Raw genomic sequence first — 18,961 nt, forward strand, 5'->3', positions numbered from 1 at the left:
AAGAGCCATGGAGCATAAAACAAACCCTCTCTCTTGCCCTGGAAGAAATGAAAGGTTTAAAATTTTATGGTTTTTTAGCATTCAATTGCTGATATAAAGGTCCGACCTCTAAGTTCTCTATACTCTTATTTTCATGGGGAATCACATCTGGATTCATCCCATCCTATCCCATACATCTCTACATATTGAATGTACCCTTCAGTATCCTGAAACTCCTGGCAGCTGTGCCAGGAAGGTGGCGTATACCTGTCATACCCAGTTGCTGGAGATGAATTGAATTGGTTAAAAATATAAATGACAATTAAGTGGATGTCAATGGGGGAGGGGAAATCACAGGAATGAATTTCAAATACTTAAAAAATAATCTTGTGGAATAGGAATTGGACTAATTCTGTTTGTTCTCAGAGAACAGAACTAGAAACAAACAAGCAAGGATTTCTTCAGCATAATGCCAAATGCCATGGATACAAATACAAATGTGACAGTTCCATTCTTTAACGTTCTTACTTTCTTTCTGTCCATGTTATTTTTTTAATATCTGTACTAAAGAATACAACATGTTCACTGATAAGTCTGCTTAAAATACAGAGAAGGGTGCACTTACAATGGAGATAATTAGGAAAGATCTCCTAAAGGGGGTGGCTGAGTCTGGAAAGGAGCTAAGTCTAAGAAATGAGAATTAAAATGGAGAGAGGAAGCAAAGGTGAAGAGGAAAGAAATCATGGTGGGTTTAGGTGGGAAGTTACAAAGAAGCAAATTTATGGGTGATATAGCAACTTCCTAACAATTTAAATTATCTCAAAGTTCAGCTGTTTGGGGAGGTAGTAGGCTCTTTATCACTAAAGTTTCTCAAGCAAAGATGAGATGGCCTCTTTGCATGTGTATAGATGGAAGGTGTTTTAGTTCACAGAAGCATTTAACTACATGCTTCTGAAGACTCTTCCAACTCTAAAGTCCTATGATTCTGCAGCAAAGAAATTAAGGCATTCCAAATTTAACTTTTAAATTAGGATTCCCAGTTTTTACATTGGCTGTAAGGTCAACCTGGGCACCATCAGGCTGGTTTCCCAAGTAAAGTAAATTTTGTGACAGATCTAGTAAAAGAATGGTATTGTCAGGTTTTCAAAGGAGAAGTTGCCCTACCTTGGTGCCCCTCAGGGACAGGGTGCAGTTGGGCTGGCCAAGATTACTGGATCTGATTGGGTATCATACCTATGATGCACTGGATCAGGGACCTGAGATCGCAGGCTGGCAGGGAGAGATTCCACCTAACTGGTCCAAAAAGCCTATTAGACAGCCAAAGAAATTCTAGTCCAAGACTTTTGATTCTATGGCTATGATTTCCCAGAGGAAAAAGAGTTTGCCTTAATCCCATCCCTACAGAAGAGCCTTCAGGTCCATCTTTGAGAAAGAAACCTGGTGTTAGGGCCAGGACAGAAAGACAGGTGGGAGAGTCCTAGATCTGCATAGGCAGAAGAACCAGGTTTGTTGGAGAAGACCCTGCTTTCCTTGATTTCTGAGTATTCATCCAACTTAGGCTCAAGGCAATGGAAAGTCATGAAGGAGACTTTGAGACCTGTTCCTATCAGTGCAGGTTGGTCCTCACTCCTCTGACATAGATAGACTTTAGGTGTCTGTGAACTTCTGTGATTAAGAAACACAACAAACAAAAAAAAAAAACACACACACACACACAATCCATGCTTGGTCATCCATTATTTTTTGTTAATGAGCCTCTCCAAATTTAGCTAGATTTCATGGGTTTCTCATAGAATCTTTCTTTTTATATATGTTGATTATATGTGTTTTTGTATATATGAAAATGTTCTCTTATGTAAAAGTTCAGAACTTTAAAAAACGAAATTAAAATTTTAAAATACAAACTTAAGCCATTTAGGTCCTCAGACAATAGATACAGCTCACACATGCTATAAAACCTTTCTGCCTTGGTAGATCCCCTACAGAGTGTGCTGGCCTCAGCTCCATGACAAGATGAGAAGAACTTCAATGACAGAGGGATTTCTGTATTGCCTGTTAGTGTCATCATGGACACCAAAGGTAGCAGAAATAAGCAAACAATGATGAGTCCCTACAGATGCCCTACAGAAAATGCTAAGTCTTATATACATGTAGGGGAAATTTTGAAGATCTAAATAGGAAGGCAATAATAATCCTGCTCTTGAGTATCAATGAAATCTGCCTTTTGTGTCTCAACTGCTTTCTGAAGTGGACAAATTTTCTGTGAAGGGTTTATACCAGTCAGTTACATTTTTAATAGTATTTTATTTTTCCAAATACATGCAAAGATAGTTTCAACATTCGCATTTGCAAAACCTTATGTTTCAAATTTTTCTCCCTCTCCATCCCAAAAAAGCAAACTAATTGGGTAAAAGTTAAATTCTTCTAACCATATTTCCATATTTGTCATGCTATGCCAAAAAAAAAAAAATCAGATCAAAAGGAAAAAAAACAATAATGGAAAAAAACAAGCAAACAACAAAAAAAGTAAAAATACTATGTTTTGATTCATATTCAGTCTCCATAGTTCTCTCTCTTTGTATGTGGATGACATTTTCCTTCACAAGTCTATTGGAATTACCTTAAATCATCTCATTGTTGAAAAGAGCCAAATCTATCACAGTTGATCATCATATAATCTTGCTGATACTGTGTACAGTGTTCACTTGGTTCTGCTCATTTCACTTAGCATCAGTTCATGTAAGTCTCTCCAGGCCTCTCTGAAATCATCCTGCTGATCATTTCTTACAGAATAATAATTTCCATTACATTCATATACCATAATTTATTCAGCCATTTCACAACTGAGGGACATCCACTCAATTTCCAGTTCCTTGCTACTACAAAAAGGACCACTACAAACATTTTTGCACATTTGCACCTCCTTTATGGTCTCTTTGGAATACATACCCAATAAGAGAGTTACATTTTTAAAACAGAACAGATTCTGAACATAAGATGGTCTATAAGGACAGTAGGTACAATTAGAAGAGGCCATAAGTTCAAAGATGTAGAACTAGAAGGGACCCCACAGATCATCCAAGCCAAGTCTTTCATTTTACAGATAAGGAAACTGAGACTCAGAAATGTTCATAGTATTATAGATTTAGAATTAGAAAGGATCTCAGAGGCCATCAAATCCAGTGCCCTCATTTTCCAAATGATTAAACTAAGTCCCAGAAATGTTGAATGTTAGTTTCATAGGTATCAAGCAGCAAAGTCTAGGATTCAAATCAAAATAAAAGTATTTACATAGTACTTTGTAGTCAGCAAAGTACTTTATATATGGCATCTTTTTTGATCCTGATAATTGCATGAAGGATGTGCTATTATCTCCATTTTATAGATAAAAGAGATCAAGTGATTTCCAAAGTTCATACCAAGTAACTATCTAACAGAGAATTTGAATTTGTCTTTTTTGAGCCTCTATTCACTGAATTACTTTGCTGTCTCCTGTCTAGTGCCTTCAAAGTTAACTCTTTCCAGCTGGAAAGGACCTAAAAACTCATCTACTTACACAATTCAATTGAAGTAGCGTATTGGGACTCAATGTTTTTTGATTCCTCTATTTGCTCTCAACAACAATCCAAAAAAATGTGTTGTGAACCCTAAGGTAATTTAATATGCTACTCATAACATTCCTTTAGAGTTATGCTTGTAGTGCATATGATAATTACAATGATAACTTTTACCCCCAAAAAGTTCCAAAAATTTTGTTACTTGGTTACTAGATTTATATTTTTACATTATAATATATTTATTGTCATATAATCATATAATATAAATTTTATTGTACTTAAAAATGTGAAAACTCAATATAAAAATTACAAAACTAATTATAAAATAAGAGTATTTTTATGTGAGATATCCTACAAGATTAACAGAAATTGTTTACAAAGACCTCATATGCTTACTATTATTTGTTTATAGAAATATAAATGGGCAATTATTTACCACTTAGGGTGCTATTTAAAAATTTTTAACTCAAACCCCCATGAGATTCTTAGAATATTAACAAGGAATCATGGGACTAGGTGAACTCATTTAATTTGGGTCTTCCTACTACCAAGCCCTAGACTCCCCTATCTACACATGTGCATCAGGGTAAAAACACCTTGGAAATAAAAATATAACCCTCACTAGAGGTCAAGGTGGAAAAATGATCACACAATTGACAAAATTCAAGAAAGCTTAATAGAAAAGAAGTTAAGCATTGGTATCATTCTTTAAGAACCTGTAAGTTCATTAGGTGAAGTGCTCTCTGCACCAAAGTCTATGGCAACTCCTCTGGGATTTAGTAAGTCTTTGAACTGTGGCTGAAAAAAAATCGTCCCTCTCAGGGCCAATATAGGAATAAGCTAACAGGCCTAACCTGTAGTCAAAGCCTGTCTGGATTGGTTGGGTTTTCTGGCATTTGAGTTCCACAAGATAGAGCCTTTTAGAATCTAGGATTACCCACACACTGTTGGCATTAAAACAAGGCATCAGGGGAGGTTATTTTTATGATGGAAATATTATATTTCACTGTATCATGGAATTTCAATGTTGAAAGGACTTTCTTAGAAACCATGTGGGAAAATATGGCAAGTGTTGGCTTTGGAGTTAGGAATACCTAGGTGACTCTGAGCAAATCATTTACCTTCTATGAGCCTCAGCTTTCTCATCTCTATAATGGAAATAATAAATAATAAACCTTGTCTCACAGGATTACTGTGAGGATCAAGTGAGAAGAGTTAAAGCACTTTGCAAAAACTTAAAGTACCCTGAGTCTCACTTTCCTCATCTGTAAAAGGCAGAACTAGGACTTGGCAACAATCTCTATCATCCTTTCCAATGCTAACCTATGGGTTTATTGTTAATCTAAATTATTTATTTTGCAGGTTGCTAAATCAGAGTGGTGGGCCTGGAGTCAGGAAGATTCTTTCTGAATTCAAATCTGGCCTCAGATACTTATCAGCTTCGTGACCCTGGACAAGTTACTTAACCTTTTTTGCCTCAGCTTTCTCATCTGTAAAGTGAGCTTCAGAAGAAAATGGCAAACCACTCCAGTATTTTTTGTCAAGAAAACTCCAAATAAGATCATTTAAAAAACCAGAAACAACTTAATAAGAACTTATTTCAAAGAAAAGGGAACTGATTTCCAGAAGGTAGGGAATTACCCAGCATCACACAGAGAATGGGTGAATAGTGGAGCTGGGTTTTCAAATATAGCTCTTCTGACTCCCAGCCCGACCCCCAGTAGACTCTTGAGCATGTCTGAGAGGTGAAATCTTTGAGACTGGGTCTAACATTCTCTCTTGGTATGTCACTCTTATTTATTTCTGTAAAGCTAGAATGCCACTTCACATCCTCTCAAATAATTAAGAACTTTGCCGCAAGACTTTTCTGACCTTGACTCCCTAAAAAAACCAGGTGAAAAGGGGAACAGAACATTTTTGCCTGGAGTCAAAAAACCAGAGTGACTTCTGGTCACTTCTTAATGACCATTAATCAACCATTTCAGTATCCTTACCAAAAAAACAAAAGCTCAACCAACCAACTGAGATCACAAGAGTCTAAAATGACTGGACAACATGGATTAGACCTAAGGGTATGCGGTCCTTCAAAGACCTTCAGTTTCATTAGGTGAGATAAGATGTACATATATAAGCATATATAAAATAAATACAAGGTCATTTGAAGGAGATGGGGGAAGGGGAGATCCTGGCACTGGGGAGGATCTGGAAGTCTTAATGTCAAAGCCAAGTTGCTGGCTGCAGTTGAGATTTGAAGGAAAAAGACTAGGGATTTCCAGAGGCAGAGATGGAGAGGAAGGGCATTCCATCGAAATAAATCAAAGGCATTCAATCCCTGTTTGATGATGGATCAGACTCACCCAGGGCTGGGCCTGGTATAGGCTCAATAAGATAAGAGGTTGTTTGAGGTTTGTTTAAAGCTCAGATCTTTCAGTAAGTCCAAAAAAAGTTCATCTGACTTCTCTTGCTTTGGATTTTGGTTTTGTGTGACTTAATAAAATGAAGAAGTTCCCCATGTGTTTTCAATCTAATTGAAAACTTTGCATCAGCTTAGCCAAACTGAACTGCCAGATTCAACCACCTGAAAAACAAAAATAATAACAACAAAATGCCATGGCTATGCTTTATAAAATGTCAGATATGAAATAGGAAACTTTTTTTTCCTTATTCAGGTTTTTCTCTTCAGGAATGCCTTTCTTTGTCCCTTCAACATAACTAAACCCTAGCTCTTAATGCTTCAAAATACAGTTTGAGTGGCACTTCTTTCTTTTCTTTTTAAAAAAAAATTTTATTAAAGCTTTTTATTTGCAAAACATATGCATGGGTAATTTTTCAATATGACCTTTGTAAAACTTTCTATTCCAAATTTTTTCCTCCTTCTCTCACCCCCTCTCCTAGATGGCAAGTAGTCCAATTCATGTTAAATATGTTAAAATATATGTTAGATCCAATATATGTATACATATTTATACAGATATCTTGCTGCACAAGAAAAATCAGATCTGGAAAGAAAAGAAAACCTAAAAAGGAAAACAAAATGCAAGCAAACATCAACAGAAAGCATGAAAATTCTATGTTATGGTCCACACTGAGTTCCTACAGGCCTCTCTCTGGGTATATATGGCTTTCTTCATCACTGAACAATTGGAACTGGTATGAATCATCTCATTGTTGAAGAGAGCCATATCCATCATAATTGATTATTGTATAGTCTTCTTGTTGCCATGTATAATAATCTCCTGGTTCTGCTCATTTCACTTAGCATCAGTTCATGTAAGTCTCTTCACACCTCTCTGAAATCATCCTGCTGGTCATTTCTTACAGAATCATAATATTCCATAACATTCATATACCATAACTTATTCAGCTCTTCTCCAATTGATGGGCATCCATTCATTTTCCAGCTTCTAGCCACTACAAACAGGGCTGCCACAAACATTTTTGCACATGTGTGTTTCTTTCCCTTGTTTAGTATCTCTTTGGGGTATAAGCCCAGTAGAAACACTGCTGGATCAAAGGGTATGCACAATTTGGTAACTTTTTGAGCATAGTTCCAAATTGCTCTCCAGAATGGCTGGATGTATTCACAATTCCACCAACAATGTATCAGTGTCTCAGTTTTCTCACATCCCCTCCAACATTCCGCATTATCTTTCCCTGTCATTCTAGCCAATCTGACAGGTGTATAGTGGTTATCTCAGAGTTGTCTTAATTTGCATTTCTCTGATCAATAGTACTTTGGAGCACTTTTTCTTATGACTAAAATAGTTTCAATTTCTTCATCTGAAAATTGTCTGTTCATATCCTTTGACCATTTATCAACTGAAAAATGGCTTGAATTCTTTTAAATTTGAGTTAATTCTCTATATATTTTAGAAATGAGGCCTTTATCAGAACCTTTGAATACAAAAATGTTTCCCCAGTTTATTGCTTCCCTTCTACTCTTCCCTGCATTAGTTTTGTTTGTACAAAAACTTTTTTAACTTAATATAATCAAAATTATCTATTTTGTGATCAATAATGATCTCTAGTTCTTCTTTGGTCACAAATTCCTTCCTCTTCCATAGATCTGAAAGGTAAACTATTCTATGTTCTTCTAATTTGTTTATAACATCATTCTTTATGTCTAGATCATGAACCCATTTCGACCTTATCTTGGTATACAGTGTTAGGTATGGGTCAATGCCTAGTTTCTGCCATGCTAGTTTCCAATTTTCCCAGCAATTTTTGTCAAATAGTGAGTTCTTATCCCAAAAACTGGGATCTTTGGATTTGTCAAACACTATATTACTATAGTCATTGACTATTTTGTCCTGTGAATCTAACATATTCTACTGATCAACTACTCTGTTTCTTAGCCAGTACCAAATGGTTTTGATGACTGCTGCTTTATAATATAGTTTTAGATCTGGTACAGCTAAGTGGAGGGCACTTCTTTCATGAAGCCTTCTCAGACTATCTTAACTACTACTAAGCTTCCCTTCTCTGAACTCAAGCAATTAGAATCTATATTTTGCAACATGGAACTTAAGTATATATGTGTATATACATATATATTCCTTATATACATATATATGCATGTATATGTATCCTTTGCTATTGTTTCATGAGTGACTTGCCACCTTAAGAAGGCTATGTAATCCTTTAAGGCCGAATAGGGCATAAGATCATAAATAAAGAGCCAGAGGGTTAGCAAAAGGGGAAATTGAGGCTCAGATTTGAGCCAGGCACCGATAACAGATCCAGATTTTGAACCCAGGTCTCCAGATCCACCTACTATACCATGGTCCAAATGATATTCCCGTGACTTTTGATTTGAGCTTTAGGAAATAAAAGGTAGCATGGTACAGTGGGAAGAGTGCCATATTTGGAGTCAGAGGATCTGAGTATAATCCTGATTCTGTCCCTTATTACCTCTGTGGCTTTAGGTTAAGTCATTCAACCTCTCTGAGTTCCTCTTTTGTGAAATGAGAGGACTGGATAGTATCTGAAGTCCCTATTAGATGTAAATCCTTGATCCTATGAAATACTACAACACTACATTTATATGCTGTATATGTATCATCTTCCCTAACTCTTTCCCCATGTTGTTACATGAAGTGTATTTTTGATTTACGCTTCTTTAAAATTAACATTGCTTCTAGTGTCCAATGGCTATTCCCCTAACTTATTCATTCCTATGTCCTTATGTTTTTTTTTTTTTTTTTGGGGGGGGGAAAGGGAAAGGGGATTATGGTGATAGCTTTTTATTTTTCCAAATACATACAAAACAGCTTTCAATTTAGTGTTTGACAGATCCAAAGACCCCAACTTTTGGGATAAGAACTCACTATTTGACAAAAATTTCTGGGAAAATTGGAAACTAGCATGGCAGAAACTAGGCATTGACCCACACTTAACAATGTATACCAAGATAAGGTCAAAATGGGTTCATGATCTAGACATAAAGAATGATATTATAAACAAATTAGAAGAACATAGAATTTTGTATCTTTGCAAAACCTTGTATTCCAAATATTTCTCCCTCTCAGACAGCAAGGAATCCAATATAGGTTAAACATGTGCAATTCTTCTAAACACATTTTCATATTTATCATGATGCACAAGAAAAATCAGATCAAAAGGTGAAAGAGAAAAACGAGGGGAAAAACTTAAGCATACAAACAACAATGACAACAACAAAAGTGAAAATACTATAAACTCTGATCCATATTCAGTCTCCATAGTGCTCTCTGGATGCAGATAGCTCTTTCCATCACAAATCCATTGTAATTGCTTTGAATGACCTCATTGTTGAAAAGAGCCAAGTCCATAACAATTGATTATCATTTAATTTTGTTGTTGTTGTGTATAATGTTCTCTTGGTTCTACACACTTCACTTAGCATCAGTTCATGCAAGTCTGCTTCATTTTGTAACACTGCTAATAGTTTCCATTAACTAAAACACTAAGTATTAGCTTTTTGCTTGTTTTTAAATATACTTAAAGACATCTTTACTGATTAATTCTTCTTGCCTTTTTTCCTTCAGTTTATCGGAGAAATTCAAACCTCTATCACCTTATCTAGCAATTTTTCCAAGTTTACTCTCTGTGTCACAAATCACAACCCATATATTTATTTTAAAAAAATAAAGTGATCTACGGTTATCGGTGTTTGCAAATTCTTTCTAGAACTTCTAAGCACCCTTGAGACAATAGTAGAGACAATAAAAATAATCAGAGATTTATCAGGGATTGGGATGCTTTTCTCAGAAGAGTCCCCTAGAGGGCATTCTGATAGTAGTGGTCATCCATTACTTCATCTATTGGGAAGGGAAAGGGGACAGGGGCCAAAGAAGCCTGGAGCTTTCTGGAAAATAATTAAAATAAGAACTGACACTTGCAGAGAACTTTACTTTCTACATATCTCTTTTGAATGAAAGGTATCATCATTTTACAGAGAAGTAAATCAAGACTCAGAAAGATTGCAACTTGCCCAGGATCTCCCAATTAATGAGTAGCAGGGATAGGATTTGAATATAGTCTCCCTAGCACATTTGGCACTAGCTTTGCTGCCCATCTAAATGGAGATAGTTCAATTTACCCACTTACAGAAGTAGTGAAAGGCTTCCTTTTCCACCATAAATCCTGCTGTCTTGGATGGTAGGCAGTCCTAGGACAGCTAAGTGATACCATAGTACACAGAGCTGGACCTGGAGTGAGGAAGACTCCTCTTCCTAAGTTCAAATATGGCCTCCGACACTAGTAGCTAGGTGACCCCGGACAAGTCATTTGGCTCTGCCTCAGCTCCTCATCTGTAAAATGAATTGTAGAAAAGATTCTTTGGATGGAAAATGCTATATGCATCCAGAGAAAGAGTTTGGATACTGACTATGAATCAAAGCATACTACTTGCATCGTTTTCTCCTGGTTTTCCCCCTTTTGTTCTGATTTTTCTTTCTCAACATAACTCATATGTTAAAAATTGATTGCACATATATAATCTATATCAGTTGGCATACTGTGTGGGGGAAGGGGAGAGGAGGGGAAAAAATTGGAACTCAAAAATCCCACAAAAATGAATGTTGGAAACCATACTTATTTATAATTGAAAAAAATATATACCAGTAAAAGTTTTTTTGTTTTGTTTTGTTTTGTTTTAATGAGCTGGAGAAGGAAAAGACAAAGCAAAGACAAAGCACTCTAGTATCTTGACAAGAAAACCCAAATCTGGTCACAATGAGTCTGACACAAATGACAAAACTCAACAACCAAAAGTATGGGAAGGAGGCTTTACAAACAATCATGAAACTGGCTGGAAATGATAGTAGCCTGCCCCACATGCATAGAATTTAGAGTTGTAGGGATCCTTAAAGATCATCTCCTCTATCTCCCTCATTTTATAGAGAAGCCTAGAGACATCATATCAATTATCCAATGTCACATGGGGAGTGTTCTCCCACCCCCACTTGGGTTACATTCAGAGCTAGATGTGGTAAAGCACAGATCCTAGGACCTGTTAGTTTTCTTTACAAACATTCAAGTGCCTATTATCTGCAAATACTGTGCTAGATTTGGGGGAATCAGAAAGACAAAAAATGAAATGATCCATGCCCTCAAGAAGCTTGTATTTTTCTAGGAGGACACAACATGGACAGAGACAAACAAATATTAAGAAAACTTGGAGAAAAAACACTAACAACTGAAGTGATCAGGAAAGGCTTTGAATGTGAAGCGGTATTTGAGATGAACTTTGAAGGAAACTAGAGATGTTAAAGGGGAAAGATGAGAGAGTAAATTTCAGGCATGGGGGACAACCTGGCAAAAGCACAGACATGGCCAAGTTTGGGGACCAGCTGATGGGCCAGTTTGTCTAGAATGTTGAGTGAAGAGAAATAATACAAAAAAAATTTGAAGTTACCATAGAATCATAGAATTTCAGAGTTAAAGTAGGGGAGTGCTAGTAAATGTTTAACGACCAGATTTCTGGGATTAAAAAAAAAGTATACACTGAAAACTTAGAAGTTTAATATTCATTTTAGTTAACATTTCTCCACTTCTTTTATGTTCTAGAAATCAATAATACAATAAATCTACACCTGATTTGTAGTCTTTGCCAGTTTAGAAGATTTAAGTGATTTGCCCAGAGTCATAAACTATTAAGTATATGTTTACTTTGTGGTGCTTCCAAATTATACTCACCCATAGCTGGCTCATTCCCTTGTTTTTTGTTTTTTGTGTTTTTTTTTTTTTTTTTGGGGGGGGGGTAGGAGGAGGAGAGGGGTTGTGGCACACTATAGAGCAATAAGAAAGTAATTGATTAATTAATTGATCAACCAACCTGGGGGAGGGGAAAACAAAGATTTTGTCCATCATTTGGAACTGTCCTTGGACCATCATCCAGTGACAATGTCAGGGGTGATCAGTGGACAGATTCAGTTTTTCTCCATACTGCAGTCTTCCTCCATGCTCACGAGATGGCACTATAACTACATACAAATAACTTATCCTCTCTTCCTCTATCACCACTGCTACAATCACCACACTCTGGATTCTATGTAGAGGCAGAGGTAAGACCTGAAATGTGGATTATATTGCCCAAAATAGAAAATATCAATTTATTTCTTAGCTCCCTTTCCCCACATTTGGAATCTCCTCTTCTCATTCATAAGTAACTCTATTCACAGAGATTGATAATTTATTATTTCCTTAAGAACTGTATGATTTACTGAAACACAGTACAGTAATTGTACTAATAATAACAGCAAAACAAAACTATCAAGAAATAGCAAGCTACAGAAAAATCACTAGACAGATCTATTCTTGTTGGGAACCTTCTAAGATATCCTAGGCAAGCACTCTGATGAAATAAATTTTAGGGTGGAGCTCTATCATTATCCTACCCACTTAATAGTAATTACCTTTGTTAAGTAAGGTCACTTCTTGTTTGAATCGAGGACCCAACTTCAGTCTAAGTGTTAGAAATTTCCCCAACTGGAGGCTTAGAATAATTATGATTGAACCCATAACTTTTCACCTAAACTCCTTAAAAGCCAAGTGGGAGGGAACCAGGTTGACCTCCAGAGCCATTATATTATTCCTGTGGTTAAAATATTATGTATACATACACATACAATGTAGCAGGGTATTACATGATACACTAGAAATGCTGGAGTTGGTTCCTCCTTATGTCACCACATCCATAGATCACATTAAGGGGACACTGCCTGTTCCTTTCAACTCAAATTCTATCTGATCTCTTTAGCCTACACTACACCTAATCCCAACTGCCCCTTAGACCCCTTAGGTGTACAATACTTCAGGTGTTTACATGACTCTGCACAGTCTTGAGTAGGCAAAGAAACCTGAAGGATTAAAAAGTCCCAAAGTTAAGCTAATATGTTGGAAGAAGCAATCTGGTTCCCTCAAGTGAAGGTCACTCTTGATTTTTTGGTGGTTTAATTACAGCAGAATTGAGGAAGAACCATTTGGGAACTCTCTAGTCTAATTCCCCTCAGAAAAATTTACTTTTACATAGATAAAGTAGTTAGTATAAATAATGTTGTTTCTAGTTTAGAAATAGAAAACCTAAGGCTCAGAGAGTTTGAGTGATTTGCTGGTAGTCATTCAGTACTGAGGATTCTGACAGGGAATTTGGGGCTCTGAATTAGAAAAGACACTGAGTGGTGCAATGGATAGAGCACCAGGCCTGACAGTCAGAAAACTTGAGTTCAAATATGATCTCAGACTCTGAACAGGTCATTTAAGCTGGGTTATCCTTATCTGTAAAATGAACTGGAGAAGGAAATGGTGAACCACTACAATGTCTTTGCCAAAAAAATCTGAAACAGGGTCACAAAAACAAAAGTTCAATAATAAAAGGCAGGGACCCTGCTGGTGTGGATATTTGCAGGAGAGCAGAGTAAGACCATTTTGTGAGATAGCATGACCAGGGAGGGGCTCTGGTCATGACATGAAAGTGCAGAGGAGGGTCTAAGGTTGAACTCCAGAATAGACCTCAGAAAATAACAGTAAAAAAGATCGGAAGCTTTGGGGCATTATTCTCCATACGCGTCTCAGATTTTTGTTGTTTGCTGTTGTTCAACTTTTTTTTTTGGGGGGGGGGAGTGGAGGGAGGGGGAAATGAGGGGGGAGGCTCTTAATCCCAGGTGCCCCAGGGCTTATTGCTTGTTGATTCTGAAGCATTAGTCTGAAGATGTTTGCATTTCACTCAGCTCCAATCCCTGGTTTGGGGTCTTCTTAAGTGGTATTCAAAGAACAATGCTTTACTGAGACTTTTGTTTATCTCCACTGTTCTACATTGCCTCTGGGGCAAAGTTCCATCTTTTTCAGCAGGAGAAATTTGGAGAAGTGAAAGTTTTCTGACATCTGCCATCTTCCAGGAATCCTCTCTAGTTCCTTAGTGATTGATGCTATCTCCAGCCACAAGGGTAATCTTTAATGCCTAATGTTCAAAGTTTTAATCCTGTACCATTCTATCTCTATTACTCAGTCAACCAAAATCAGGAAAGAATGATTCAAAGAATACCACATATTCATGGACATATAGCAGGACAGGATCCTGACCCCCATTTCTCATCAGGGGGCTTATAACATTATTGCCCTACAAAAAGAGATGGTGCTGGGGGGAGAAGGGAGGTAGGGAGACAGAGACAAAGTCAAAGAGAGAGAGGGAAAGAGAGAGGGAGGGAGGGAAGGAAGGAGAAAGAGAGAGAGAGAGAGAGAGAGAGAGAGAGAGAGAGAGAGAGAGAGCGACAAAAAATAGAGAATATCTTAACCTATTCTGAAGCAAGAAGGGAAAGGGCCCTTGCACTGCATATTTCCAGAAACAGGCTCACCAAGCTTCCCTATGGTGGAGCCAGATAATTTCTGGCTCAAGTCTTTTGCTTCCATTATAATAAAAGAAAGATGGTGATGGAAAAGAAACTCTGGTACAGAATTCTTGTCATCAATATTATCAGAAGAGGACACGGCTTTCATCTCTATTTGAATTTCCAAATGCTGTTCTTGAAAACTTGAAGGTCATAATACCTGCAGAATCAAGGGTGGGTAAGAAGGCATAGTTCCTGTTTTGACTAGCTGGCAAATATGTTTATGTTTCTTTTCTGTTGCAAGTTTTCAAACATATATCCTTATTTTCCCCACTCCCCCCCACACCTTGATTTCTATAAAAGTCCATGTTTAACCATTGCTTATGTATTCACATTCTATATAAGGTTATATAGAATGCTGCTCTGGGCTCTCTGACTTTTCTTACAAATCTACATGCATAAATAAAATCTGCAGACAACTATCTGAGTGTGTTGATTTGATGATTGGCAGCACTACCTAATTAATGGATTCTTTGGATAAGTTTTATCTCACTGTGGATCTGTAGCAAGCAGAGCATAATTTCATATGCTTTAAGTACTCAGCCTTTATTGACCAAGTCCATTACAACCACAATAATGTAAAAGAGACAACTTTGAAAGATTGAAGAACTCTGATCAATGTAATGACCAATCATGACTTCAAAAGACTGATGAATAAGTATGTTTGCCCCCACCTCTTGAAAAAGACTAGACCTGTAAATGTACATTTTCAGCCATGGTCAATGTGTAAACTAATTTTGCTTGACTACACTTATTGTCATGAGAGGGCTTTTAACAGCAAGAAGGAGTGGTGGTCAAAGATAGAGGACAAAAAAGAGAAATGAAACTTGTTTTCATTTAAAGGATATTTACAAGAGCAGCGAGCTGGTGCAGTGCATAGAGCACCAGCCCCTAAGTCAGGAAGACCTGAGTTCAAATGTAGTTTCAGACACTTAACACATTCAGGTTGTATGACCCTAGGCAAGTCACTTAATCCCAATTGCCTCAGGGAGGAAAAATGATATTTACAGAAATAGAAAATTAGTTTAATGAAATTGAAGTAGGTCACCAAATATATTTAAATCTGATTATAGAATCTTAAAAGTATAAAAAGAAAGCATCTCAGATAGCATCTGAAACAGTCCCCTCATTTTTAAAATATTAAATAATGAAATATTTAAAACTACAAAGAAGAAAATAAAGGAAAATTCAGATAAGGACACATACAATTAGGTACTATAGTGTTGAATTAAAATAAATCTCAATAATACAAATTCACTATTTCAAATATATATCTTTTGAATATGGAAACATTCATGTTTGTTATTGCTTGTTAATAATAATAAAGAATGAAAAATTTAAATTATAATCCTTATTCATGAGAAATTTATAATTTGTTAGGAGGAAAAACATTTATAATGATAACTATAAAACAAGTTGGAAATATCTAGCTCATACTCCAGCCCTCTAGTAATAATTTCTATTGTAGTAGTGGAAGGTGACACAGTGGATAGAGAGAACAGGACAATTAAATACAAATTTGGCCTGAGATACTTACTAGCTAAGGTAAATCACTTAAGCTTTAACTATCTCAGTTTCATCAACTAGGATTGCCTCCTCCTCCTAGGATTGTAGTAAGACTAAAATAATATTTGTAAAGTTTTTTATAAACTTAACATTCTTTAAAGTGCTAGTAATAGCAGGAAGAGAAGGAGAAGAAGAGGAATACTAGGAGAAAGAGGAGAAAGAGGAGGAGGAGGAGGAGGAGTAAGAGGAGGAGGAGAAAAAAAAGGAGGTGGTGGAGGAGGAATATTAGTAGAAGGAGTAGCAGTAACAGTAGGAATAGGAATAGAAGACCAGAGCAAGTCTCCTCAATCCCCAGATGGATCTGTTTTAAGCTTCCACTTCTCAATCAGCTCTCTGATTATATCTACTTCAAAATATCTTTGCTCCCCAATTACAATCCTGATAATATGGTCAGACTAAGGCTCTTAAGCTGAAGAGGCTCCAGTCTCTCGACAGCTTCAATCTCCAAAATCAATCTTTTAACAAATCAAAAGCATTAACCAAAAAGCTACTGCTAAGTAGACAAAAACAAACAAACTATAAAGATCTAGCCCTCAAAGAGATTACCTTCTTTGAGAGAAAAATAAGAAATAACAAGTATCCAAATGAATGTTATTTCATGAATAACATTCATTTGGAAGTTCTGTCCCATAATGCAGAGTATAACCCAACCATGCCTACTCATTCTGTGTGACTTTCACCCATGTCTTCCCCAAAGATTACTTCGAGGGTCCACCCAACAGACAGGAAGCTTTCTTCATTTTCCTCTTACATAATAGATGAACATGAAACACTCTAGCCTTCCACGTGTTATCATTTGTTCTTTTCACAAGACCAGCCCATCTTTACTTTCTATCATATAATTATTGGATGACATTATTTTCTTATGTTCTTCTTTGGAGTTCCTCCTTGGTTATATGTTACAGCTTGTAGGCACCTATGAAGTGTCTTTCCACTACCTTCTGTCTGATATTCATCTTTAGCTTCTCAGAGACAGTAACTTTAAAGGTCTTGCTACCATTCATCAACAAAATATTTTCATTGAAAAGATGGACTTTTGATCTTATGGAAAATTTAGCGTTAGTAAAAGTGATTTGCAATTTTCCAGCTTCAATCTCCTTCTCCTTTTCAACTCTAGGCCCAGTTCATTGTCTATCTATATTGTCTGTCTCAGATATACATACTGTTGGACAAGCTTTATAGAGTGTCCTTTCAGAAGCATGTTGAAATTTGAGCAAGATATTCTTCATTCATTTGGTCTTTATAGAATGGATGGAAAGGCTAAAATCCCTTAAATGATCACAAATCTCTTTAGTAAGCTCAAAATGTCAAGTACAATATATATGGAAATTCAATATATATAAATTCAAAGTAATTTCAGGGAGTATTAGCAACTAGAAGGGGGAAAGTATCCTAAAGTTAATCTTTTCCTTCAACCCTATTACTCTTAAACTGACCAATCATCTTCTTCCTTTCCCCAATGAGCTCTGCTTCTAGATAGGATAGACTCTACTTACCTCCCCTTCCTCACTACCCCTTCATTCTTCCATTTCAAACATTTTGCTGATACTATTATCTCAATGGTCCTCAATGATTTTCTGATCATTAGATAGAAAGGCTTTTTCTTAGTCTTCTTCCTAGTTGGGTTTCTCTGGAACACTTGATACTTCCTCCTACATAACTCTTTTCCTTTGGCTTCTGAGACAGTTTTCTTTTGTGGCTCAACTCAAATCTCTCTAACAATTTCTCTTTTCTGTTAGTTTCTTTTGAACTTCCTGGTTGCTACATAAAAATAGTATTGATTTTTTTTTGCAGCTTATTTTCTATTTTGTTTCTTTACTAAAGCATTGTCTCAACTAGTTTATTTATGGATTTTTCTAGGATTTTTAAAATAAACTTATCATATCAACAGCAAATGAGTATAATTTTATCTGTTTTGCCCACATGTATGCCTTTAATTTCCTTATTTTTGACTTACTACTATTACTAGCATTTCTAGCACTATGTCAAATAATAGGAAAAGGAACATCTTTTTTTTTTCCCCCTGGGAACTTTAATTTTCCCATTGTGGCTAATGCTAAATGTTGATTTTAGACATACTTTTTATCATTTTTTAAAATGGCCTTTCTATGATCTATGCTTTGTAGAGCTATTAGCATAAATGGGGTTTTGAACTTTGCCAAAGGCTTTTCCTGTGCAATAACATAATCATGTGTTTTCTAACCACTTCTCTATTTCCCCTGAAGTTCCTCTTTCTTCTCCTGTCCTCTGAATGGGGGGTATCTCTCAAGGCTAATGACCTCTTTATGATTTTTGTTAAGTGCCTAAAATATGCAAAGCATTCTCTCCCATGGAAAATTTAGCTAATTCCATAACTTTGATTATCACCATTATACATATGACTCCCAAATCTATAGTCTGTCTCCTGAATTTCCACATCTCCATGTCTATTAGATATTTCGGATGGGATTTTCACCAGTACTAAGTGGCTCCATTACCATCAAAGGTCTGTGGGTAGAAACAATTACTGATTTCTTGAAAAGTAAGGGACCAAAAAGTAATTGCATCAGGTAACCACAGCTATCTGGTTATTAGCACATTAGTATCCAAATCCCCTCATATCTTTAACTCACTGATGTCCCAACTTACTTGGTATCCTTGGTATGTGGGGAGACAGGGAGACTAGTGGGGTGACATGGTCAGGCCTTTGCTCTTGGAAAATCACTTTGGATTTAGAGAATTTATTATGGACTTACTATATACTGTTATAAATGTCTGTGATTATCCACAGTTATTCAAGTTCCTATGCTGGTTTTGTTTTTCTTTTTTACTGACAGGATTTCTTCAGAGAAATTGAGAGTCCTCCTAAGCGTATAAAACCCAAGGGACCATATGAGACCAACAGATGATAAGGACAGAGAGGGTACCTGGGAACAAGCTTGAACTGGTCAGCAAAAACTGCTTGTTAAATTTTCAGTGTGAACATTTATACTGTATGCTGGAAAAACTGAG

This window comes from Antechinus flavipes, chromosome 2 (genome assembly GCF_016432865.1).
Source record: "Antechinus flavipes isolate AdamAnt ecotype Samford, QLD, Australia chromosome 2, AdamAnt_v2, whole genome shotgun sequence".
Taxonomy (NCBI): domain Eukaryota; kingdom Metazoa; phylum Chordata; class Mammalia; order Dasyuromorphia; family Dasyuridae; genus Antechinus; species Antechinus flavipes.